Source organism: Oryctolagus cuniculus, chromosome 12 (genome assembly GCF_051225735.1).
Source record: "Oryctolagus cuniculus isolate XC-2025 breed Fujian yellow rabbit chromosome 12, ASM5122573v1, whole genome shotgun sequence".
NCBI classification, from domain to species: domain Eukaryota; kingdom Metazoa; phylum Chordata; class Mammalia; order Lagomorpha; family Leporidae; genus Oryctolagus; species Oryctolagus cuniculus.
In genome coordinates this window covers 116,252,185-116,278,716 of record NC_142878.1, presented here as the reverse complement: position 1 = coordinate 116,278,716, position 26,532 = coordinate 116,252,185, and the positions used below count along the sequence as shown (strand labels likewise).

The following is a 26,532-nucleotide window of genomic DNA, read 5'->3' as shown; positions in this document are numbered from 1 at the left end:
TCATTTTAGGGATGCAGTGGGACTGAAGAAAATGAGAAAGTCAAGCAGAAAGACTACTACAAATAACTGATAAAAGTGCCAGGGAATCTTGCTAATGAATGTGACAGTGCCCTGAGGCAAAGAAAGTATCCACATCTACTAATTTGATGTTCTCACACTAACTGGTCAATGTTCTTCATCAAAGTGCTTCTGGGAAAATTAAGAGGCAGGTAAAGGGATTTCCTTGATGACCTTGATTTTCTCCCAGAATGCCTACATCTGTTGCAGAAACATCATGGGTTCTGCCAAGTCTTTGAAAGCCTCAGCCATGTTAAAGGCCAATCATTGTTCCTGTAAGGTGGTGTTGAGTTGGTTAACCTCTGGGTCATAAGCTTGCAGAACTGCAAATTTCTGATCTCAAAGTCAGATAGGATTTCATTATCCTTCATTATCCTTTTGATCCAATGTTTGTTTCAACTTCTCAAAAAATTTCTTAATTTTATCTTTTTTTTCTTAATTTCATCTTAATCTTTAGTCAGTAACTGTTGAGTATTTTCTCTTGCTAGTTTCCAGGTATCCAAGTGAGAAAGAGCATCTCCCCTACACGTTGTCTCAAAGCTCTGGAAGAGGAAATCAAAGGCATTCCTTTCCTGAGCAGAGGCATCTTCAATAGATCAGAAGACATACTTGGTGTGGTCAGCAGGAATAGCACAGATCCCACAAATCAGCTGCATATCAGTCAGGCAGAAAACAATGAGGGACTGCCCCAAGAGTCCTTTGTACACGGGCATCTTGGGAGAAATCTTGATCTTGTTCTACTTTTCCACAATACCCATCAGGGAATAATTAACCTGCAGCCTGCTAACTCCAGCAGCTGACATTTTCTTATGGCAGGAGGGACACTTGAATGATGATAGTCTCCACAATAAATTCTGCACAGTTCCCTCTGAGACCTTTCAGGCGCTTTTGGCAGAAGTTATGTGAGCAAGGCAAAACTTGAGGATCATCAAACAGATTGCAACAAATTGGGCACATGAGATCTTCAAGCACTACATCACATTCAGGGAGTCTTCTGTAAGTCAGAGGGCACCAAAGACAATGGTATTTCTAGGGAAGAAATGCTATCTTCTGGTTGAGTAAGAAGTATGAGCAGTTAGTCAGCAGCTCCATCCAGCTCTACAAGAAGGAGTGCCTCTGGCATCATGAGGGATATGCCACACCCCCTCCAGCCATGGGGGCCACGTGATATGTGCCAGTAATGGCTGCAAGATGGATTCATGGCCCCACATTACTTCTTTATCATTTTTCAAAAGGGAACATTCCTCAGTCATTAGATGAGTCAGTGTTGTGAGAAAAGAACATGTTTTAAATTGGTTGGCTAAATGAAGAGGTTTTCCCTGTTTCTTCCATTATGACATATCCTACAGATACTAAACTCTAGACTCTTTTAGACAAAACAAAATGTAATTAAAATGTCAGTAGTTATAAGATCTATTTTTTGATTTACATCCTTATTTCACTGTTTGTCAAACATTTTTCTTCAAGCTCGTTTTCTCCAAACCCTTGTATAAAATAAAACCCAATGTCCAGTTCTCATTGATCATGCAGATAATATCAACTGATTCAAACAAAGAGAGCTCTCAGAACCATAATAGCTTAACCTCACCACACCTGCACTGCATGCAGTTCCTGAGGAACTATCAAAGTCTTCAAACATCATGTTTGGAAACTAGTGGTTTAGATGAAATGTTTTAATCTATGTTTACTTTGCATAGTGTGATTGGTCTCCGTTATTGATATGCCCATGTAGGAGCCATGAAGTTCAAGTTCTTGAATGATTTTCTTTGATAAAGAACATTAGAAAGTAGAAAATGTTAATGAAAATTCTTTTTTCTAATCGGATCGGTGGCTCTAGCGGCACAAATATTTTCAGCAGAGGGACAGTATTTTAAAATAAAAAGCTTAATGGAAAATCTAACATGTAAAACATATTAAGCCATTTTACATGTAAAATCATGATTTAAAATGTTAATATTCATGAGTGACCCAACCACTAATTAAGTGCAATGTAAGACATTTGCAGGTTTAAAATTACCAAACATTATATTTGCATCAGATGTTATGGTAAGTACTAAAGTTACATAGTGGTGAACAAAATTAACATAACCCCACCCATATCAATCTGACAGTCCAAAAGAGAAAAACTTAAATAACCAAAGAAAAACCTATAAATCTTATGAAAAGTCAATATGTTAGACTCAACATTAAATTTATTTCTACATTTTAATGATCTAACATTAAAAATCCAAGTATAAATAAATAAGTAAAAATTATTTCTTAAAAAGTCAGCCCCTGGTATTCTCTAAGACCATTTTTCATTTAAACAAAGATGACAAAAGAAGTGTTATTCTTGAATTTATAGTAAATTCATTTACCTTAACAACAGACATTAATATGATAGTCAATGTGTTAAAAGCATTTCAATGGATACTTTCATTAGTTTCAAAAATAATTTCATAGAAAATGAATGTCAGCAAATATTTTGAACATTTTTGATAAAATGAAAATAAATGCCCCTAAACAATTTTTTAAAGATTATTTATTTATTTATTTATTTATTTGACAGGTAGAGTTACAGACAGGGAGAGAGAGAAAGCTTTTCCTTCCAATGGTTCACTCACCAAATGGCCTCCATGGCCAGAGCTATGCCAATCCAAAGCCAGGAGCTAGGTCCTTCTTCCTGGTCTCATGTGGGTGCAGGGGCCCAAGCACTTGGGCCATCCTCCACTGCCTTCCTGGGCCACAGCAGAGAGCTGGACTGGAAGAGGAGCAACCAGGACTAGAACTGGTGCCCATATGGGGTGCCGGTGCTGTAGGCAGAGGATTAACCTAGTGCACCACCGTGCCACCCCACCCCTAAACAATTTAAAATATTGTCAATATAGTGTAAGTTTTTCTCTTAAAGAGGTACAGGGAAGACATTTTATTTCATCCTGAAGTGACAGGTAATCTCTTAGTGTTAAACTCTTACAGTAAAAATGATGCTTGTGTTCACATACATGCACTCTTGTACATATAAATGTCATGCATTTCTTCCAAAACTATGCATACTATACATAAGTAAATAAAAATAATAAATGTTATAAATATTCATTACTTATACATCCATTTTTTTAAAGTTTTTGTTTAATTGGTGACTCTCAATTTTCTTTTATTTTAAAGATTTATTTCTTTATTTGAAAGAGTTACTCAGAGAGAGATGGAGAGGCAGAGAGAGAGAGAGGTCTTCCATCCACTGGTTCACTCCCAATTGGCCACAATGGCCGGAACTGTGCTTATCTGAAACCAGGAGCCAGAAGCTTCTTTCAGGTCTCCCACATGGGCACAGGGGCCCAAAGACTTGGACCATCTTCTATTGCTTTCCCAGGCCATAGCAGAGAGCTGGATTGGAAATGGAGCAGCCAGGACTCAAACCAGTGCCCATAAGGGATGCCAGCACTGCAGACAGCAGCTTTACCCACTACATCACAGCACTGGCCCCACATATACATCATTTCTATAAAGCATTTTTTTTTCCCAGAAAACAACTATTTCGTCTTTTGTATCAACATGTGGTACTTGTAAAACTTAGGGAGTATAATCCAATATTTCAAAACATGTATAAGTAGATCAATCAAGTAATTAGTGTTTCCATTTCCTTATAGTTTTTTTTCTAAGCTCATCAGCTCCTCCCCTCTAATTGTTCATATAGTATATAATGCAATATTGTGATCTATAGTTACTTTGCTGTACTGGGAAAGCTAAGAACTGATTATTCCTATATAGCTAGATTTTCATAACTATTACCTGATGTCATCTGCCCCTCTTCCCTCATCTTTATTTTAATTAAAATTATTTTAGAATTAAAATATTTTAATTTTAAAATTGGTTATCTTCTATAATGACTCCAATTCTAACTTTCTCACAAGCATACTAGTATTTTAAAGCTGAATATCATATGATTATTTTGTATATGAAAAATATAAAAACACCATTGCCTCCGCCTTGCAGTGTTGGTACACTGGGTTCTAGTCTCAGCTGGGGCACTGGATTCTGTCCCAGTTGCCCCTCTTCCAGGCCAGCTCTCTGCTGTGGCCAGGGAGTGCAGTGAGGGATGGCCCAAGTCCTTGGGCCTTGCACCCCATGGGAGACCAGGATAAGTACCTGGCTCCTGCCATTGGATGAGCACGGTGCGCCGGCTGCAGCGTGCCAGCTTCGGCGGACATTGGAGGATGAACCAACGGCAAAGGAAGACCTTTCTCTCTGTCTCTCTCTCTCTCTCACTGTCCACTCTGCCTGTCAAAATAGATAAATAAATAAATAAATAAATAAATACCATTGGTACTCCAAGATGTGCAATAAGTATTGTCATTCTGACTGCATTTTTAATTATAAAGACATGTAAACATGTAATTTCTTTATTTTCTACTGTGAGGCACACAAGTATGCCTCTATTTTTACTCATCTTATCCTAGAAGAAATAGATAAATTCTTGGACACTTACAACATACTTAAATTGAGCCATGAAGATGTAGAAAACCTAAACAGACACATAACAAAGACAGAAATTGAATTAGTAATGAAGACCCTCCCAACAAAGAAAAGCCCTGGACTGGATAGATTCACTGCTGAATTCTACCAAATACTTAAAAAACTAACCAATTCTTCTGAAATTTTTTAATAAATTGAAAGGGAAAGAATCCTCCCAAATTCTTTCTATGAAACCAGCATCACCTTAATTGTTAAAGCTGAAAAAGATGTAACAGAAAAAGAGAATTACAGACCAATTTCCCTGATGAACATAGACACAAAAATTTTCAACAAAATTCTGGCCAATTGAATCCAACAACATGACAAAAAGATCATTCACCTGAACCAAATGTGATTCATTCCTGGTATGCAGGGATGGTTCAACATTTGCAAATCAATGTGATACATCACATCAACAAATTGAAGAACAAAAACCATATGCTTATTTCATTAGATGCAGAGAAAGCATTTGACAAAATACAACACCCTTTCATGATGAAAAATCTAAGCGAATTGGGTTTAGAGGAACATTCTTCAACACAATCGAGGCAATTCATAACAAACCCACGACCAACTCATACTGAATGGGGAAAAGTTGGAAGCACTCCCACTAAGATCCGGTACCAGTCAGGGATGCCCACTCTCACCATTGCTATTCAATATAGTACTGGAAGTTTTAGCCAGAGTCATAAGGCAAGAAAAGAAATCAAACAATTCAGGAAAGAGGATGTCAAACTATCCCTATTTGCAGATGACATGATTCTATATATAGAGGACCCAACAGAATCCACTAAGAGGTTACTGGAACTCATAGAAGAGTTTGATAAAGTAGCAAGATATAAAATCAATACACAAAAACCAACAGCCTGTGTATACACAGACAATGCCATGGCTGAGAAAGAACTTCTAAGATCAACCCCATTCACAATAGCTACAAAAAAGTCAAATACCTTGGAATAAACTTAACAAAGGATGTCAGATGTATAATTTGGGACATGCTCAGGCTGACTGGCCCCAAGTGGTGGAGTTGGAAGCATACCAGGGGATTCCAATTCAATCCCATCGAGGTGGCATGTACCAATGCCATCTCACTGTTCCAGGTGATCAATCTCACTTCACAGTTGGTCATGGTGGAGGGACTGGGAGTCAAAGGGAGCACATAGACAAGTCTAGTACCTGCTAACGCTAACCGATGGAGTAAATAAAGGGGGAGAGTGATCCAACATGGGAAGTGAGATACTCAGCAGACTCATAGAATGGCAGATGTCCTAAATAACACTCTGGCCTCAGAATCAGCCCTAAAGGCATTCGGATCTGGCTGAAAAGCCCATGAGAGTATTTCAGGCATGGAAAGCCAAGACACTCTGGCAAAAGATCTTTGTGAGTGAGATCCCAGTGGAAAGAACAGGTCATCAAAGAAGGAGGTACCTTTCTCTGAAGGGAGGAGAGAACCTCCACTTTGACTATGACCTTGTCTAAACAAGATAAGAGTCGGAGAACTCAGAGGGCTTCCATAGCCTTGGAAACTCATGACTGGAGCATAGGGAGATTACTGATGCCATAGACAGGAGTGTCAATTGGTAAAGTCAACAACAGGAGTCACTGTGCACTTACTCCTCATGTAGGATCTCTGTCCTTAATGTGCTGTGCATTGAGATTTAATGCTATAACGAGTACTCAAACAATATATTTCACTTTGTGTTTCTATGGGGGTGCAAACTGTTGAAATCCTTACTTAATGCATACTAAACTGATCCTCTGTAAAAAAAAAAAAAAAAAGAAAGAAATTATCAATTCCCAACTTGACTCTCACTGGGATTAAACATGACAATAGGTCTGCTCTGATTTCATCATCATTTAAAAAAAATCATCTATTATTTTTCACTTTATGTTTCTGTGTGGGAGCAAACTGTTGAAATCCATACTTAATGTATACTAAGCTGATCTTCTGTATATTAAGATAATCGAAAATGAATCTTGATGTGAATGGAAGGGGAGAGGGAGTGGGAAAGGGGAGGGTTGTGGGTGGGAAGGACGGTATGTGGGGGAAGCCATTGTAATCCATAAGTCGTACTTTGGAAATTTATATTCATTAAAGAAAAGTTTTAAAAAAAAAACAAAGATCTCTACAATGAAAATTACAAAACATTAAATAAAGAAATAAAAGAAGACACAAAAAATGGACAAATTTTCCATGTTCATGGATTGGAAGAATCAATACATCAAAATGTCCATTCTTCAGAGAGTAATTTACAAAGTCAATGTGATACCAATCAAAATACCAATGTCACTCTTCTCAGATCTAGAAAAAATGGTGCCTAAATTCATATGGATCCACAGGAGACTTTGAATAGCTAAAACAATCTTATACAACAAAAACAAAGTTGGAGACATCACAATACCATACTTTAAGACATCATACAAGACAATTATAATCTAAACAGCCTGGTACTGGTACAAAAACAGATGGACAGATCAGTGTAACAGACTAGAAACACCAGAAATCAATCCAAACATTACAGCCAACTTATATTTGACCAAGGAGCTAACCAATCCCTGGAGGAAGGGCAGCCTCTTCAACAAATGCTGCTGGGAAAACTGGATTTCCACATGCAGAAGTATGAGACAAGACCCCTACCTTACACCTTACACAAAAATCCACTCAACATGGATTAAAGATATAAATCTATGATCTGATTTCATCAAATTATTAGAGAACATTGGGGAAACCCTGCAAGACATTGGCCAGGCAGAGTTCTTGGAAAAGACCCTGGAGGCACAGGCAGTCAAAACCAAAATTAGCAAACAGGATTACTTCAAATTGACAAGTTTCTGTACGGCAAAAAGAAACAGTCAAGAAAAAGAAGAGGCAACCAACAGAATGGGAGAAATTATTCACAAATTATTCAACTGATAAAGGATTAATAACCAGAATCTAAGAGATCAAGAAACTCCACAACAACAAAACAATCAACCCAGTTAAGAGATGGGCCAAGGACTTAAACAGACATTTTTCAAAAGAGGAAATCCAAATGACCAACAGACACATGAAAAAAGGTTCAGGATCATTAGCTATCATGGAAGTGCAAATCAAAACCACAATGAGGCTTCACCTCACTCTGTTTAGAATGGCTTTCATACAGAAATAAACAATAAATGATGGTGAGGATTTGGGGGAAAAGGTACACTAATCCACTGTTGGTGGGAATGCAAACTGGTAAAATCACTATAGAAGACAGTTTGAAGATAGTTCAGAAATCTGAATATATGACCCAGCCATCCCATTCCTTAGCATTTACCCAAGGGAAATGAAATCAGCCATCAAAAGAGTTATCTGCACTTTCATGTTTATTGCACCTCAATTCACAATAGCTAATATATGGAATTAACAACCTAGTCACCCATCAATGGAAGATGGGTCATTTGCAACAAAATGGATGAATCTGGAAAAATCATACTTAGTGAAATAAGGCAGTCCCAAAGGGACAAATACCATATGTTCTCCTTATTCTGTGACAACTAACAGAGCACCTAAAAGGAAACCTGTAGAAGTAAAATTGATACGATGAGAAGCAAAGACTTGAACAGCCCTTGTCTTGAATGTCAAGGAACAGCTTATTATCCATTTTTTTTTCTACATAATACCATTGGTTGTACTCTTTACTTAAAATAGAATTAATCATAGGTGTATTAATTCAATGGAAAATATATCCCAGTAAAAAATAAGGGTGGATCACTCTCCCCTTTATTTATTCTATCGGTTAGCGTTAGCAGGTACTAGACTTGTCTATGTGTTCCCTTTGACTCCCAGTCCCTTCACCATGACCAACTGTGAACTGAAACTGATCACCTGGAACAGTGAGATGGCATTGGTACATGCCACCTCGATGGGATTGAATTGGAATCCCCTGGTATGCTTCCAACTCCACCACTTGGGGCAAGTCAGCCTGAGCATGTCCCAAATTATACATCTCTTCCCTAATCCCATTCCCACCACCATGTTCAACAGGGATCACATTTCAGTTAATTTTCAACACTTAAGAATAACTGTGCATCAATTACAGATCTAAACCAGTCATATTAAGTAGAACAGATAAAAAAAACTACTAAGAGGGATAATGTATTAAGTTGTTCATTAACAGTCAGGGCTATGCTGATCAAGCCACCATTTCCCATAGTGTCCACCTCACTCCAACAGGTTTCCCTCTTGGTGATCAGTCAGTCGTCACCGATCAGGGAGAACATATGGTATTTGTCCCTTTGGGACTGGCTTATTTCACTCAGCATGATGTGTTCCAGATTCCTCCATTTTGTTGCAAATGACTGGATTTCGTTGTTAGTGAGATACTCAGCAGACTCATAGAATGGCAGATGTCCTAAATAGCACTCTGGCCTCAGAATCAGCCCTAAAGGCATTCGGAGCTGGCTGAAAAGCTCATGAGAGTATTTCAGGCATGGAAAGCCAAGACACTCTGGCAAAAGATCTCTGTGAGTGAGATCTCAGTGGAAAGAACAGGTCATCAAAGAAGGAGGTACCTTTCTCTGAAGGGAGGAGAGAACCTCCACTTTGACTATGACCTTGTCTAAACAAGATAAGAGTCGGAGAACTCAGAGGGCTTCCATAGCCTTGGAAACTCATGACTGGAGCATAGGGAGATTACTGATGCCATAGACAGGAGTGTCAATTGGTAAAGTCAACAACAGGAGTCACTGTGCACTTACTCCTCATGTAGGATCTCTATCCTTAATGTGCTGTACATTGAGATTTAATGCTATAACGAGTACTCAAACAATATATTTCACTTTGTGTTTCTATGGGGGTGCAAACTGTTGAAATCCTTACTTAATGCATACTAAACTGATCCTCTGTAAAAAAAAAAAAAAAAAAAAAAAAAGAAATTATCAATTCCCAACTTGACTCTCACTGGGATTAAACATGACAATAGGTATGCTCTGATTTCACCATCATTTAAAAAAATCATCTATTATTTTTCACTTTATGTTTCTGTGTGGGAGCAAACTGTTGAAATCCATACTTAATGTATACTAAGCTGATCTTCTGTATATAAAGAGAATCGAAAATGAATCATGATGTGAATGGAAGGGGAGAGGGAGTGGGAAAGGGGAGGGTTGTGGGTGGGAGGGACGGTATGGGGGGGAAGCCATTGTAATCCATAAGTCGTACTTTGGAAAATTATATGCATTAAATAAAAGTTTAAAAAAAAAAAGATAATATGAAAAAAAAATAAGGGTGGAAATAAGAGAGATACAAGCTGTACAGTTTGGAGCACATTCCCACAGACTTACCTAAGGGTAAGCCTAAAAACGTGCCATGAGACTCTCAATCTCATTAAGCTGGATGGCTTCAATGCCACCTTATGTATTACAGTGATTATATTAAGTGCATAATTGATCATATAGATAGGGTTAAGTGTCAAAGGGATCAAATAAATAAGACCAAGTGTCTGGTAATAACAATAGATAGAATTAAAAAGCAGAGATGTTCCAACATGGGAAGCAGACCGCACAGTGGACTCATAGTATGAGAAATGCCCTAAACAGCACTCTGACCTCAGCATCAGCCCTTAAGGCATTCAGATCTTCCTAAAAAGCCCATGAGAGCATTTCAGGTATGGAGAGCCAAGACATTGTGGCAAAAAATGTTCTACATGAAGGATCTGTGTGAGTGAGATCCCATTAGAAAGAAGGGGCCATCAAAGAAGGATGTACTTTTCTCTGAAGAGAGGAGAGAACTTCCACTTTGCTTATGGCCCTGTCTAAATATTGCTGGAGTTTGTGGACTCAAAAGACTTCCATAGACTTTGCAGCTCATGTCAAGAGACTCAGGTGATCATTGACACCATAAATGAGAGTTAATTGTTCAATCAACAACTGGAGTCCTGTGCACTTACTCCCCATGTAGGACCTCTGTCTTGAATGAGTTGTACTATGATAATTAATTGCAAAACTTGTTTTCAAACAGTACTGTATACTGTGTGCATGTGTGTACAAATTGTTTAAATCTTTACTTAGTACAGAGTTGGTCTTTTATATATAAAGTTAATTAATAATGAATCTTAATGAAGAATGGGATGGGAGAGGGAGTAGCCAGTGGGCTTGGAGGGCAGAAATGGGGAGGAAGAACCACTATATTCTTAAAGCTGTACTATGAAATTTGTATTCATTAAATAAAAGCTTTCTTTTAAAAAAGAGACTATTGGAACTCCCAGATGTGCTTGATAAAGTAGCAGGATATAAAATCAACACACAAAAATTATCTTCCTTTGCAAATGCAGACAATACCACAGCTGAGAAAGAACTTGTAAGATCAATCCCAATAGCTGCAAAGACAGGCAAAGACAGGTGGCAACATATCAAGTCACTGCACAGGTGGCTGAGATGACAACTCCACCACCACAAACACAAAACCCACCACCTAAACCCATTGGCACTTGGGGACCAACCTGATCAGAGCAACTCAGGAATGCCTGGTTTACAGGTGGCTCAGCCTTGGTAGACCCTGGAAAGGTGCAGCCTGTAGACCCTCAGATAGAATGATCCTGACAAAAGAGGGAATAGACAATTCAGCACAACATGCAGAAACGCTTGCAATTTGGTTAGCAGTAGAAAAAACAATCCAAGAAGGACACAAACACATTTACATTTGCAATAATTCACAGTGCTCATACAATGCAGTCACAATTTCGCCTAGTAAATGGAAAAAAAATAATTGGCAAATCTGTGGTAAAGATATATGGTCCAATGAGACATGTGCTAAGATATCTGAGTCCAAATAAACTTAAAATAATGATTTAACAAACTTAAAATAATGATTACTCATGTAGATGCCAGTACTAATAAACCCCATCATGAAGCACAATACAATGAGGTGGTAGACAGATTTAGATCAAATAGCAACTATTAGCTAAAAAAAAAACCTAATAATTGGTAAATTAACATACCTAAATTGAAAATCACTAAACAAAATTGAGAATATAAAGTAAAAATACACTAAAATTAAAGAAAAATCCAAATGGAAAATAGTTAATACTGATCCATTAGAGATAACAAAAGAAACTCTTCAATTACATCAATGGCTAGGACATATAGGAACACATGCAATGTACAAATGGGTTCCTGATTGAAACCTACCCATTACGTGGCAACAGTGTAAGAATGCTATTAAAATGTGTACAGATTGTCCAAATATATCACCAAGATTTATACACAGAGAACCACCATTAAATTATAAAATTAGAACATTTAGCTGTTTACTACAAATAGACTTTATAGATCCATTACTCAAGCTCCAAAAGAAATATGCATGTACAATAGTAGACACTGAAACAGGACTGGAAATTGCTAGAGAATGCAAACACCCAAACCAGGACAACACTATTAGTATTTACGGACATGGATTTCACTCTTTGGAGTCCCAATAGTGATTGAAAGTGATCAAGGATCCCACTTTATGGGATATAAAAGATGGGCAGAAAATTTTGACATCATATTGAACTGGGGCTGGTGCTGTGCCGCCATGGGTTAACATCTTGGCCTGAAGCACTGGCATCCCATATGAGTGCCGGTTTCTAGTCCTGACTGCTCAACTTCCTATCCAGCTCTCTGCTATGGCCTGGACAAACAGTAGAAGATGGCCCAAGTCCTTGGGCCTCCGCACCTGCATGGGAGACCTGGAGGAAGCTCCTGGCTCCTGGCTTCAGATTGGTGCAGCTCCGGTCATTGAGGCCAATTGAGGAGTGAACCATCGAGTGCAAGACCTCTCTCTCTCTCTCTCTCTCTCTCTCTCTCTGCCTCTCCTTTCTCTGTGTAACTCTGACTTTCAAATAAATCAATCAATAAAAAATAATATGGAACTACCATATGGCATATAATCCACATGCTAGTGGTAACATAGAAAGGTTTAACAGATGAATTAAACCTGAAATACTTCAAGACAATAATAATAAAAAAATTGCAAAATGCCCTAGACATTGCAGTTTTTGAATTAAACTCCAGAACAAGAATAAACACAGAACACCCACATAAAGCATAACACAAAATGCCAATGATTTATTAGAAGTAACACCACAACAAAATTCAAAACACAAAGTCAAACCTTATAAGTTAGTTTAAAAAAACATTTAAGGATCAAATGTTACCCTCACAAGAAATTATAGCTAACAGACCAGGAAACACATACTGGACTACAAGCAATAAAGAACAATTAAAACTCCCAAGGAGAGATGAGTTAATATTTTTTGTAAACTCAGGTCAATACTCTTGTGCTGGGGCTAGCACTGTGGTGCAGCAAGTTAATGCCCTGGCCTGAGGTGCCAGCAAGCCATATGGGCACCATTTGAGACCCAGCTGCTCCACTTCTGATCCAGGTCTCTGCTGTGGCCTGGGAAGGCAGTGGAAGATGGCTCAAGTCCTTGGGCCCCTGCACCCATGTGGGAGACCCAGAGGAAGCTCCTGGCTCTTGGCTTCAGATCGGCACAGCTCCAGCCATTTTGGCCAACCAACGGATGGAAGACCTCTCTCTCTTTCTCTGCCTCTCCTCTCTCTGTGTAACTCTGACTTTCAAATAAATGAATAAATCTTAAAAAAAAAAAAAACTTGTGCTTATCTGAAGTAGGATCATGCCAGCAAATAGCCAACCCAATCTGGATCCATCAACAATACAGGCCATCACTACCTTCATAAAACCATTACTGCCCTTGGATGGATTTATGACAACCAACTACTAGACATCCTGGTGAGTATCCTGCACAAGAGTCCAACCTCAGAGTTTGAGCCCAACATCTTCAACATTTACACTGACACAGACATTAAATTTAACACTCAATAACACTGATCTACCCTGATGATGGGATGCCAATCTGCCTGTGCAACCCCATGAAATCAACTTCAAGGTTCTTCCAAACATGCTTCCTACAATATATACAACCTGTTTAACCTTTACTGTGGTTGTCCTGTCTTGACATTAACATTTTATGAACAGTCAGTGAACAGCAGTGACTGGTAGAGAAAGCTCATCTCCAACTACACCTTCTGTTTGATCAAAACCTTAAAAGAATAAAATTCAATGGATATTAATAATTGGACTATAATCAGTACAAACCCATATACATATATGGTAGAACTGCAGAGCCCAGATGGAATTATACAAAGATTCCATTCATCACCTTTTACACTGGATCAATTCCCAATTGGATACACAACCCAGGAATGTGAATAAAGAGCCCAGGAGTGTATGGAAACAGATGAAAATTATGAAGATTTCATCTTGATTGATGATGAGACAGATAGCATTGGTATAAATCAAGAATAGTTCATCAAAAATATAATAACCTATATCGATGACTTACTTCCACAATTAAATATTCATCATCTCACCATTGTATACCAATTATTGGGATGACCAATTAGAAGACATCTTGACAAACTTTACTACTGCTCCTGAGACAGAAACAGAATAGTATGAGATGCCTCATCATTTCCTATATTATCCTTCAATTTCTTCAAATTTCAATCTCAAGCCCCCCCCCCATATTTCACCACCAACCCTGCTACTCCAATCTACAATCATACTGACAATCTGGAAACATCTTGATGAAAATATTACCAAAGTGGCCGGGCACTTTGATCATAAATAGCTTGCCAAAAATATCTCTTATAACATTAATAACTTTTATGCCAAATATGCCTTCTGCTTTTATGTAAGTCAGTATGTTTATACAGAACAATGCAAAGAATACTGCAAAGCAAATAGAAGATATAGTGTCTGGCAAGCAGAGTTTTGGCCAGTGAACAATTTGGCAGAGCTTTGACAAGATGCAGCAGATCCACTCAGCCATCACTTGGAATAAGCCATTGTTGCCCAAGAGGATGGAAAGCAGTTGTGAGGCTTGATTTTTATCCCCTCTCTGGGGTAGGTGGGCAGTGATTGTGATCTAGGGCATCCTCAATCACAAGCCCATCCTTTTTGGGTGTCACCAACCAGAAGTTGGTTTTGGGTGTGGCCAATGGTGTGATAGAAGCCTTCTGAGTGAGACCAATTGTGATACGGTAAAGTGGGTGAAGTAAAGTAGTGGCCAGCTGGTTGGCTGCTTCTTTATGATGTAATGTTCTTCTGTCCTTATCGTGCTGACAAGCTGTGTCTGTTTCTGGCAGAAGATCTGGGCAGTTCCTCGTGCTTAGTAGCATTAGCTAAAGTAACTCGATCTTGGTTTGATTTTTCTCTTTCTTTTTGGGCTAGTGGTGCTCTGTAACTCTTTTGGGACTCCTGCAGGATTCCCTACAATGTGCCAGCAGGAGTTGTTTATTTTGAAATTGGAGATATAGATTCAATGGGGATCCTTGAGAAGACAAAGTGGGAAAGCCACACTCAATTGTTGCTGACTTCCCTTTGTCAACTCAATTCCTCTGTCTGAATTAATGTTATACCTCCCACATAGTGATTAGCACTTGTAATTTCAAGCCGCTTATCAATGACCTGAGTACTAATACATATTTTGTGTTAAATCTACAAAAATGTATATAATGTAGCTGCTGTGGTACACATAAAAAGAGTGATAATCAGAGTGGAATTGACTGAGGATCTTACAAGAATTAAGATCCAAGTCAATCTTGTAATAATCATTAATGAAAATATATACATTCATGCATCTCATGTCTGATTATGTTTAGTCCTATATTAATTCATTTAATATTCTTTAGAAACAGACATAGATAAGATAAATACCACTTTCCTCTTCACCATCCACAGAAAACCTGCTCCCTGAGTTAATCATTCTATTAAGTTTAATTTTCTCAAGCATTTTTAGCCATGTCTACATATAGAATGCATAACAAAGATGAGAATTCTCATTTTATGCATACTTGATTTTGGAATATTAGTGTATAAAGTGTTACATGAATTCAAATAATTCAATGTACATGTTTTAAAATGATCTGAAATACAAATTTTTAATTACTTTTGGAGATATTATGTTCACTTAATTATCATGTAACTTTTCCATTCAGAGTGTACAATTGAGTGGTTTTAACAGATATATGGAATCATGATGGCTGTCAATTAAGAACACATTTACCACTTCAGCTACAAACTCAGTACTCTATAACTGTTCCTTAATGATGGCTTCATCCCTCCAACCCGAACTAAACACAAATCTAGTTAGTTTTTTTCATAGAATTTTGTACTGTGAACATCCCATTTGATGGATGCAGGTTTCCAAGAGTTCTCATGCCCAATGTGGAGCCCATCCACAAGTTGGGCCTGGGGCCCACCTCACAATTGCACTCACAGTGCACAGGAACAGCAACAGGCCCACGGAAAGGAGGAGAAGTAGAGATGATTTCTCACATCCAAGGTATCCAGTCAACTGGCAGAAAGGAAAACTTCCCATTCTTGGCTTCACACAATTGGACTGCAGTTTACTGACAATGATTCAGGAGAGGAGAGGGAAAGAGAAAATCTAAATTCAAATATCACTGAATTTCCATGCTGTTACTTAATCTCAGCAGATTTAAAAAAAAAGATTTATTTATTTTGAAAGGCAAAGTTACAGAGAGTCAGAGGCAGAGAGAGAGAGAGAGAGAGAGAGAGAGAGAGAAAGTCTTCCATCCATTCATTCACTCTCCAGATGGCTGCAATTACCAGACATGCACTGATCCAAAGCCAGAAGGCAGGAGCTTCTTTCAAGTCTCCCAAGAGGGTTCAGGGGCCCAAAGGCTTGGGCCATCCTCTACTGCTCCCCCAGACCATAGCAGAGAGCTGGATCAGAAGTGGAGCTTTACCCACTATGCCACAGCACCAGCCTCAATCTTAGTAGATTTTAGCAGTTATGTTTTCATTCACGGCTGTTTTTGAGACCATTTAAAGAGCATTTAGAGGGTTGGATTTCTGTTTATATTTAAGGAATTTTCACCAATTTAAGAATAATGTAGGTCTACATAACTACTTGCTGTCCTATAAGAAATCTTTATAAAGATCTTTCAATTGTAATGAATTGTAATGAACAAGTAATTCATGAATTACTTGTAATTGTCATACAGTAATGACACATTAACTCTGACAATTAACATCATCAATCAATTGTCAATATCCTGAGAGTCACATGGTTATTGACATCCTTTGGAGGCTTTGAGGAAGCCAAAGTGTCATATGTGTTGTTATACTTTAGCAATTAAAAAATTCTAGAGGCCAGAGTTCTGGTGTAGCAGGTAAAGCTGCCGCCTGTGGTGCTGGCAACCCATGTGGGTGCCAGTTCAAGTCCTGGCTGCTCCACTTCCAATCCAACTCTCTGCTATGGCCTGGGAAAGCAGTGGAAGGTGGCCCAGGTCCTTGGACCCCTGCACCCATGTGGGAGACCTGGAGGAAGCTCCTGGCTCCTGACTTTGGATCGGCACAACTCCGGCCATTGCAGACAGTTGTGGAGTGAACCAGCAGATGGAAGATCTCTCTATCTCTCTGCCTCCCCTTCTCTCTCTGTGTAGCTCTGACTTTCAAATAAATAAATACATCTTTAGAAAAAAATTCTGTACTAGTCACCCCAAGTTCATTGAATTAGTAAAATTCATTCACGTATTTAAAACACCTTTGACAATAATTTTGAAAACCTTAGATGATACATGAAATTTCAAGGAATTGAAAATTCATTGATAATGAAGTATGAACTTAATTTAATAGGTAATGAAAAGATAAACGAGAGAATATGCCAAAATTTTAGTTGCATCAATAGATTATGCCTTTTTGGTTGTTTCTTTCCTATGTGTTCTATAATCCTAATGGCTAATTTAGAGCAACAAGTTAAAATTTGCAAGGTCTTTAAGAAAACATCTCTCATGTAGACTAGTCTATATTGATGTAAGGCATGATTTCTAGAAATCATGTATTAGAAATCATGTATTCTAATGTTTACTTTTTAGGAACAATGAATGGTGGATGCCATATATATGTGTAACTGCAGATTTTATTACCATTTTTCTACTTCTCATCACAGTTAATTGTTCCCTAATTTCATCATATCAGATATTATATTGATTTTACCTATACAAAACACTTAGACATCCCATACTGGTTTGTGTATGTGTATACAAGTGTAAGTGTCTGTGTGTGTATGTGTGTTCATGCAGGTGCCCATATAAGAGAGCGATTGTATTGAAAATGCTGTGAGGAGCCCTACTCCTAACTTCAAATATTCAGTCCTCCTTAGAACTGCCCACCTCTGAGGCAGAGCAGTGGGTCCCTTTTCATTGTTCTGGGCTGAACTGTTTGTCCTCAAAATTCATATCTTGAAACACTAATCCCAGGGGCCAGCATCATGACACAGGTTAATCCTCTGCCTGTGGCACCGGCATCCCATATGGGTACCAGTTCTAGTCCCACCTGCTCCTCTTCTGATCCCGCTCTCAGCTATGGCCTGGGATAGCAGTGGAGGATGGCCCAAGTCCTTGGGCCCCTGCAACCACATGGAAGACCATGGCTCTTGGCTTCAGATCAGTGCAGCTCTGGTTATTAAAAAAAGAAAAGAAACACTAATCCCAAATTAAACTATTTACCAATAAAACAATTAAATAGGTAGTTGAGTTTTTTTCCCCCCTCTCATTCTGGTGTGTTGAACTAATTTTGTCTCTTTGCTGCAAAAGGGAAATGGAAAGTTTTATTAAAAGCTGTGAGATGTTTTTATACTCTCTTTCAAAATATGGAAATGCATATTAGTCATATTTAATGTGAAAGAGTTCTGAAGTACAATGTAGTAAGCAGAAACTGGTAGGATCTTTAAGTCAAAATGGAAAATGATCTACTAATTTGAATCATATATTACTAAGTGTGATTTACCCTACCAGAGGAAACCTCCATGGTGTCTCTCACTGTTTCCTTCAGAGAAGTAGTCATTATTCAAAGATGTAGAAATACACATATTGCTAATAAGTTTCAAATGCCTGATTAAGGAATGGGAGAATTAATTTCTTGGTAGCTGTCAGATCACTGGACCGAAAACTCAGAAATAATTGACCTCTTCAAACCAAACCAAGAGATGCTGTAAACACTCGAAGGGCAAGCTCTGAGACCTGGGGCCCTTTGTGTCACTTCTTAGAGCAGGTGCCAGGGTGTGCTCAGCCATCCCCGTCCCCACACACCAGTGGGTCTGTAACAGTAAGTCCTTTCTCAAATGTGTGATATTTGCAGCATGATGTGTGTGTGTGATTAGAGCCAACTGCGGTTGGTTGGTTGCAAGCTAAAAGGCTAGAGCTCAAGAGCAGCATGCAGGAGAGCAGTGGGCATGTGGAGTGGTGTCATCACAGAGAAGGGGCTGTGCTGGTGGGTTCTGCTGCCATCTGGAAGAAGTCAGTACACTGTAATTACGACTTAGCCAGTGACAGTCTGTTGCATCCAGAGCCGAAAACTTGCCCAGATGTGATTTTTATAATAAAGGTGATATCCAAATAACTTTTTAAAAAAAGATTTATTTATTCAAAAGTCAGAGTAACACAGAGGAGAGGCAGAGAGAGAGGTCTTCCATCTGATGGTTCACTTCCCAGTTGGCCGTAACGGCCGGAGCTGTGCCAATCGGAAGCCAAGAGCCAGGAGCTTCTTCTGTGTCTCACTTGTGGGTGCAAGGGCCCAAGAACTTGAGCCATCTTCTACTGCTTTCCCAGGCCATAGCAGAGAGCTGAATCAAAAGTGGAGCAGCTGGGTCTTGTAGCGGCTCACATAAATGATGCTGGCACTTCAGGCCTGGGCATTAACCCACTGCCTGATATTAAAATAGTGCACTCAGAGAATTTCATCATGACAGCCTCCATTTTGGACTACCCCTTCAGCACTGTAAGTTTCTACAGCACCAACAGCAGTGTGGGCCATGAAGGATTCTTGCTGGGAGAGATAAGAGGGAACTTTCAGCATCAGTGAGTCATGCATTAGAAAGAAAGAATTTCTGCAAATAATTTAAATCCATAACCATCAGCTTTGTTCAAAACTTCATTTTCTGTAACTGTGAAAATGAAATTAAGGGAGAGATTTGAGACAGAATTCTTAAAGATATGTGAAAGAAGGTTACTGAGTGGTACATAACTTGGCAAACCTGCAGGTTTTATATAAGGAACAGATCACCCATAAACAGCTCACTCACACCACCAGAGTGCCCAATCTTGGCTTCCTTCTCTTCAGCTTCACCTCCACTATCAGCAATTTTATTCCTGTTTTAGAATTTAGGCTCTCTTTAGTTCAATTTGAAGGTATAATCAGAGGATATCACTACTCCCAATCTAGGTAATACTAGCAAGCAAAAACACAGTGTCTTCAGTGTCAAACACTGTTCAGTATTATGCCAAACTTATTAAAGAACATGATACAGGAATTTTTACAATGATGGAATAATAAAAATCATTAGAGCAATTTATCAGGTTTATAGTGCACACAAAAAGAAAGTGCTGTCAGTGTGTCAAATGTAGAGCACAGCGTGCAAATTGTTGAGTATTATCAGGGAGAAGTGAAAAAATTAAGACAAATCATGCTGGGTAAAAGTATATGGGAACAAGATTTCAGCAGGCAATGTTAAGCAGGGAAGCACCACATAGAAGTATGCAATCATTGTTTATTCAATGGATGCCCTAGTCTGGGTTCACAGCTGGGAGGTAGAAATACACTTGGAGATGCAGAGGTCCCTTATCCTCTTCATGATGACTTTTACCCAACCAAGACAGTATTCTCAGTCATTCTCACATGGAAGCAAGTGTCTTTTTGCCTTTATCTCAGCTGTGGGCTCTTTCAATTATTCTTCCTCCACTGCTGGACTTAAGTATCCTGCAAGTGGAGCAGATTTTCTTCCCCAGAAGAGCAGCTAGGGACAACAGTGGGGAATCAGGTGTCAATGATTGTAAAAATTTAATCGACCCTACAGAGCCCTCTAGTGGTGAATAGTCACATTCAACTGATTCATGACCCATTATTATATCCCAATGAGGACCCCAGCAACACTCAGACCTCCCAGAGTTAATTCAACCAAAGAGGCTCTCCAGTTAGCACACCTTCTCTCGCTTGTTATTGAGAGAGGCACTTGAGGACTTAATCTAGGAGAGCTTCCATGTCAGATGCTTTGACCCTCAAGAGGAGAGTTCTTGCACACAGTAATCATAAGCCTCTCTCCCTGGTCCATGTCCTTGGATGCAATGTGCAAGCTTCATGACACAGAAAAATTAACAAAAAGAAAGAAAGAAAAAAAAGAAAAAGAACAAAGAAAAGAAAAAGAAATAAAGAGAAAGAAGAAAGAAAAAAGAGAGAAAAAGAGAAAGAAAGGAAGAAAGAATGAAAGAAAGAAGAAAGAAAAAGAGAGAAAAAGACAGAGGAAGGAAGGAAGGAAGGAAGGAAGGAAGGAAGGAAGGAAGGAAGGAAGGAAGGAAGGAAGGAAGGAAGGGAGGAAGGAAGGAAAAAATTGTGTTGTGATACAACTCATGGGTTTACCATAAATTTAGATGAAGTGGGGGCCGGTGCTGTGCCACAGTCATTAAGCCTCTGCCTGTGGCACTGGTATCCCATACAGGTACCAGTTCATGTCTCGGCTGCTCCATTTCCAATCCAGCTCTGTGCTAATGACCTGGGAAAGCAGTGGATGGTGGCCCAAGTGCTTGGACCCCTGCACCCATGTGAGAGACCCAGAAAATTCTCCTGGCTCCTGGCTTTGGATTGGCTCAGCTCTGGCCATTGTGGCCATTGGGGAGTGAACCAGCAAAGGGAAGACCTCTCTGTCTCTCTCCTGTCTGTCAAATAAGTAAGTAAATATTTAAAAAAAAATAGATAAAGTGAAATTTTTCTGTGTAATTTCTGTTCTATAAAGTAAATCAGAAATTAGAGACTAAGCATAATTGGTTTTCCAATGTTTTGTAAATCAAAAATTTACCTCTTGTAGATTCATGCAGTAAAATTTACTTTTTCAAAGAGGGACAATTTTAACAAGAGCCTTCAAAGTATTTTCTATGATGAGCCAAATTCACTGTTGTCAGAAAAAAAAATTTAAATTTTAGGAAGGCCTAATAGAATGAATCAGATGTGCCTTCTATTCACATGACTTTGTGAGATTAAGAGAGAGTGCTTTGTTTCAACCTTTTTTTTTTTTTGACAGGCAGAGTTAGACAGAGAGAGATGGAGAGAAAGGTCTTCCTTCCATTGGTTCACCCCCCAAATGGCTGCTACGGCCGGCGTTGCACCAATCCAAAACAAGGAGTCAGTTGCTTCCTCCTTGTTTCCCATGTGGGTGCAGGGCCCAAGCACTTGGGCCATCCTCCACTGCCTTCCTGGGCCACAGCAGAGAGCTGGACTGAAAGAGAAGCAACCAGGACAGAACCAGCGCCCCAACCAGGACTAGAACCCAGAGTGCCAGTGCCACAGGTGGAGGATTAGCCTAGTGAGCCATGGCGCCAGCCTGTTTCAACCTTTTTCTACTAGGCTGATGAATATTGTCACTTGAAATGTTTTCATTTAAAACTGAATTCTAATTACCAATAATCAACCATTCAAATTAGTACATGATAATAGACATTAATTACTTTTCTTTTAGTATATCATAGTGACAAAACTGCAGTAGTAGCACATTTATAGTTTGTTCTGGTGTCCTTATTAAAATTTTTTTTCTTGAAACTGTTCTGCTTTCCTAGTTTCTTTTTTAAAAAATTATTGATTTACTTACCTGAAAGTCAGACTTTTCAGAAGAGAGAGAGGGAGAAGGAGACAGAGGGAGACAGGGAGAGTACAAAGTACTGTTTGAAGATTACTTTTACAGTTAATTCTCATAGTACAACACATTAAGGACAGAGGTCCTACATGGGGAGCAAGTGCACAGTGACTCCTGTTGTTGATTTAACAATTGACACTCTTATTTATGGTGTCAGTAATCACCCGAGGCTCTTGTCATGAGCTGCCAAGGCTATGGAAGTCTCTTGAGTTCACAAACTCTGACCTTATTTAGACAAGGCCATAATCAAAGTGGAAGTTCTCTCTTCCCTTCAGAGAAAGGTACCTACTTCTTTGATGGCCCGTTCTTTCCATCAGGATCTCACTCACAGAGATCTTTCATTTAGGTCATTTTTTGCCACAGTCTCTTGGTTTTCCATGCCTGAGAAACTCTCATGGGCTTTTTAGCCAGATCTGAATGCCTTAAGGGCTGATTCTGAGGCCAGAGTGCTGTTTAGGGCATTTGTCATTCTATGAGTCTGCTGTGTATCCTATTTTCCATGTTGGATCATTCTCTGCTTTTTAATTCTATCAATTATTATTAGCAGGCACTGATCTTTTTAATGTAATCCCTTTGACATTTAATGCTATATTTATGATCAATTATGAACTTAAACTGATCACTTTAACTAGTAAGATGGCATTGGTAAATGTCAACTTAATGGGATTTGGAGTCCCATGACCTATGGCAAGAGAACAAATTTTTCAAATGCTGTTTAATTAAAAGCATATCCATGGGGTCTTGTATATTTTTTCTTATTTAATCTTTGAAGTACACCTCTACTTATGGATTGAATTCTTAATTCTGTGTGAGGAGAAATGTAGGTCAAATTTTTCATAATAAAACAAAATTGCCTTGCAAAATATAACATGGCAAGAATTTGCATTCATGTGTACTTATTTTCAAAGCTCAGAATCCTAAACATGTACATCTTTAGGGGTGCATATCAGATGCAAATTTTATCTGGAATATCACCTTCTAGCTTATTCACACTATTGTTCTATATGACTCATTTGTAGTACTGCAAGAGGATTCCCCCTCTATTGGACCCATTTGCAATAACACCAACCTCTTATTCATATTTTCCAGTTCACTGTAGTTATTCATTTAATCATACATTAAAAAAGACTCTAAAATCTCATTCACCATGTCTTCTGGTTAAGGATGTAAACTTGGTAACTCCAAACATTTGCAGATCCTGTGACTGCATCTGACAGAGCATATGACTAGTGTATTTATACTGGTCTAACTAAACTCATCTTTACAAAATTACTTAATATGTGTATCTGTCTATATTTAAAAGTTATACAATTTTTTGTTCATGAGTACTTCATGTCATCATGCATGGATTGAGTGTTTTCACATATTCACATCACCATTCCCTTTTCATGTGGAATGGATAATATGACATAATGTCTCTACTGATGCCATAAGAGTTATACATAGGGGCTGGCACTGTGGCATGTGCTGGCATGCAGCACAAAGAACTGAGTTTCCTGAAACAGAGAGTGGGAATGTGGGGACAAGGACGCAAAGAATGGAGCCAAGACAAATCCTGATCAAGGCTCGTTTATTCAACAAGTCCAGTAGTATTTAAACATGACCAGTCATACACAAGAAGCCACACAAAAGATTTACATATCCAAAAGACTTTTGGTGTTACAAAGGGTTCCCAATAAGGTTCTTCTGCTTAACAGATCACAAAATGTTATCAATCATTGATTACAAGGGTATAATAAAACACCTAGGTGATAAATGCAGGTTTCAGGTGTGACTGATTATCTACACCATCTCTTGTGAGAAGTTTAGCAGTGAGATATGGTTCTTCCTGCCTCTTCCTGGAATCTCCTTAGCCTTTTGTCTGTGCCAGGATGTCTCCATCCATATGTTTAAGTGTAAACAAAAGGGGCAACTGCCTGTGGCTGCCCACATTTCCCCCTTTTATATTTTTTGAGGCATTGTTCCTGTCTTAGGTTGCCCATGTCTCTTCTTGTCCTTACCCGTCATTGGACACCCAAGACATCCTCTGAGGCTCCTGTCTTAGGTTGGTACAAGGAGACCAAGTCTTACCCATCATTGGAATTCAATGCCATCCTTTTTGGCTTGGGGGTGAAGCTGTGAATGCAACTTTAAAATCTCAGACCAAATGGCACCAAATGACACAGAGAGGCCTCAGAATATACAGGGGAGGCACAGAAGAAAAAGCAGGAGCAGCAATAAAGGACCCAGCAACGTCAAAACCAGGGGGTCCATTGAGATCCACCAAAAGAAAAGGGATTAGTTAGAAACATATGCTGAAGTTCAACTTTTAGCTGCTGTACCAGATATTTTATGTAAGGAACATTATTTGAGATAGTAAAGCAGCAACCTCCAGGAATCAAGTCACAGCTTATACGATCTTTCAGTAGTAAGTAGTCAATGGCAGCCCGGATGAGCAACACACCTGTCCGGACCTGATCAAGTTCTGTTAGGCAGAAAGTTAGGTATGAGCTTATGTGTGTGTGACAAAGGCCTCCGGAGAAGACTTCTATGTCCAGCATCTGCATCTACATCTGAAAGCTATCCCGATAATGCTTCAAGGGCAGCCCAGTGTTCGCATCCTGCCCTGCCCCCTTCTACCTGATAACCTGCCAGGCAGAGATCCCTGCCCCTTCTGCCTGACAAATCTTCCACAATCTCCCAGGTGCAGCCCAGTATCTGCATTTCAAACACCATGCTCTGGATCCCCATTCTCTAGGGGGTCCTGCTCACCCTTCCTCTAAACTCAGGATGGTGCCAGCTAGACTTCCTCTTGTCTGATACCTTCAAGGGAAAACTCAGATAGGAGCTTCTTAGTATTTACAGCCATAAAATCCTTTGTTTCAGGAGGAGATGTGTGAAGACAAAGACCCATCTCCTTAAAAACCCTGGGCCTCAACTGGACTGTGCACTCAGCCTCTCTGCTGAGCCACCCGCCTGGTCTGGCCAGGTGTAATCTCTCCTCTCATCATGTAACCTCACTCCCCCCCCCCCCTGACCCAGTCTCTCAGGCTCTGTCTGGAGGGGTGCCCATCCATCCTTAAGGATGTCCCTTCCCTAATAAACCTTGTTATTTTACCTCCCACTACTCTCTGTCTCACGCCTGAATTCTTTCTTGCGCAAAGACAAGAACCCTGCAATTTCTCCAGTAACAGTTCCTCAGCAATATTGGCTAAGGCAGCAGCAGTCGTGTTCACAGTTTTCGTAACAATACATGCTAGTTCTCTTAATCCGTGTTTGCATAAGCAAGCCCAGCAGCTCCTGCCATGGAGGCAGCAAGGAAAAAAGTTTCCCAATCCCCGGGAACATGGAAATTATCAGTACATCCTTCATAAATCATACGCGTATATCTTCTTTTGTACAGATTCTTATCAGCAGGTTTGAGGAGGGGTGCAACCCATCCAAGGGAGCATTTACCCCTATCATGAGGAGCTAGAGAGCTATATGCATAATAACCACCCAGAAAAACCCATCCTTTAGGAGCTTCGCTCCCATTGAATCGAGAAAGCTGAGTTTTGTTTAATTGCCAAGGCACATAGTATAACCTTTTGGTCGAATTGCTAATTTTTAGAGAAGTAGGATTTATGCCGGTAATTTTTGTAAACTCCTTTTTAGTAGAAGGAACTCCCAGGATATTGTTAGTTAACAGGTCTGTAGGAGAATCGGCTGTATTTACACAAAAGGATGACGTATTAGCTGAGGCAGCTAAATGTAGCCAGAAATTGCTACTTTCGACAGAGAAGGAGGAATTGACCATAAGAGTTACTTTAACAGTTTTAACCAATACATCAACGAGGCCTTTTTTCCAGAATTGACAAAGGTATACCCCGGAGTCTGACAATGTGACCAGTTTTAATATGCTAAAATCAGTATTCTCCCTTTTTGATTGATCAGTCACATTAAGCCATTGATTCTCAACTATATCCCTCCCAATATGGAACAAGGTTTGATTGTTCCTTACCCATTGTACAAACCCTGCTGTTTTAATTCCATTATCATAAGTACATGAACAATTTAGAACTACCGGTGAACCAACAGAGGTGGTAACATAAGTTTGGCTTGATGTAAGCCGGAGAGCCAGGATCCCGATCAGCAATGTTATCATGATGATCAAGGGGCTGCTTCGTGACATTGTTTGCTGTACCAGTCGCTCAGGTAACCACCGCACTTCATTGTCTTTCTTTAAGAATATAGAAACATGTCCATGTCCCCATATTAAAACAGGGTCAGG

At 39.3% G+C, this 26,532-nt stretch overlaps 1 pseudogene; it reads right to left on the bottom strand.

The window, feature by feature from the left end:
• LOC100341405 (E3 ubiquitin-protein ligase TRIM13-like) lies at nucleotides 1-26,433 on the bottom strand (annotated as a pseudogene).
• Between the last annotated feature and the right edge of the window lie 99 nt (nucleotides 26,434-26,532).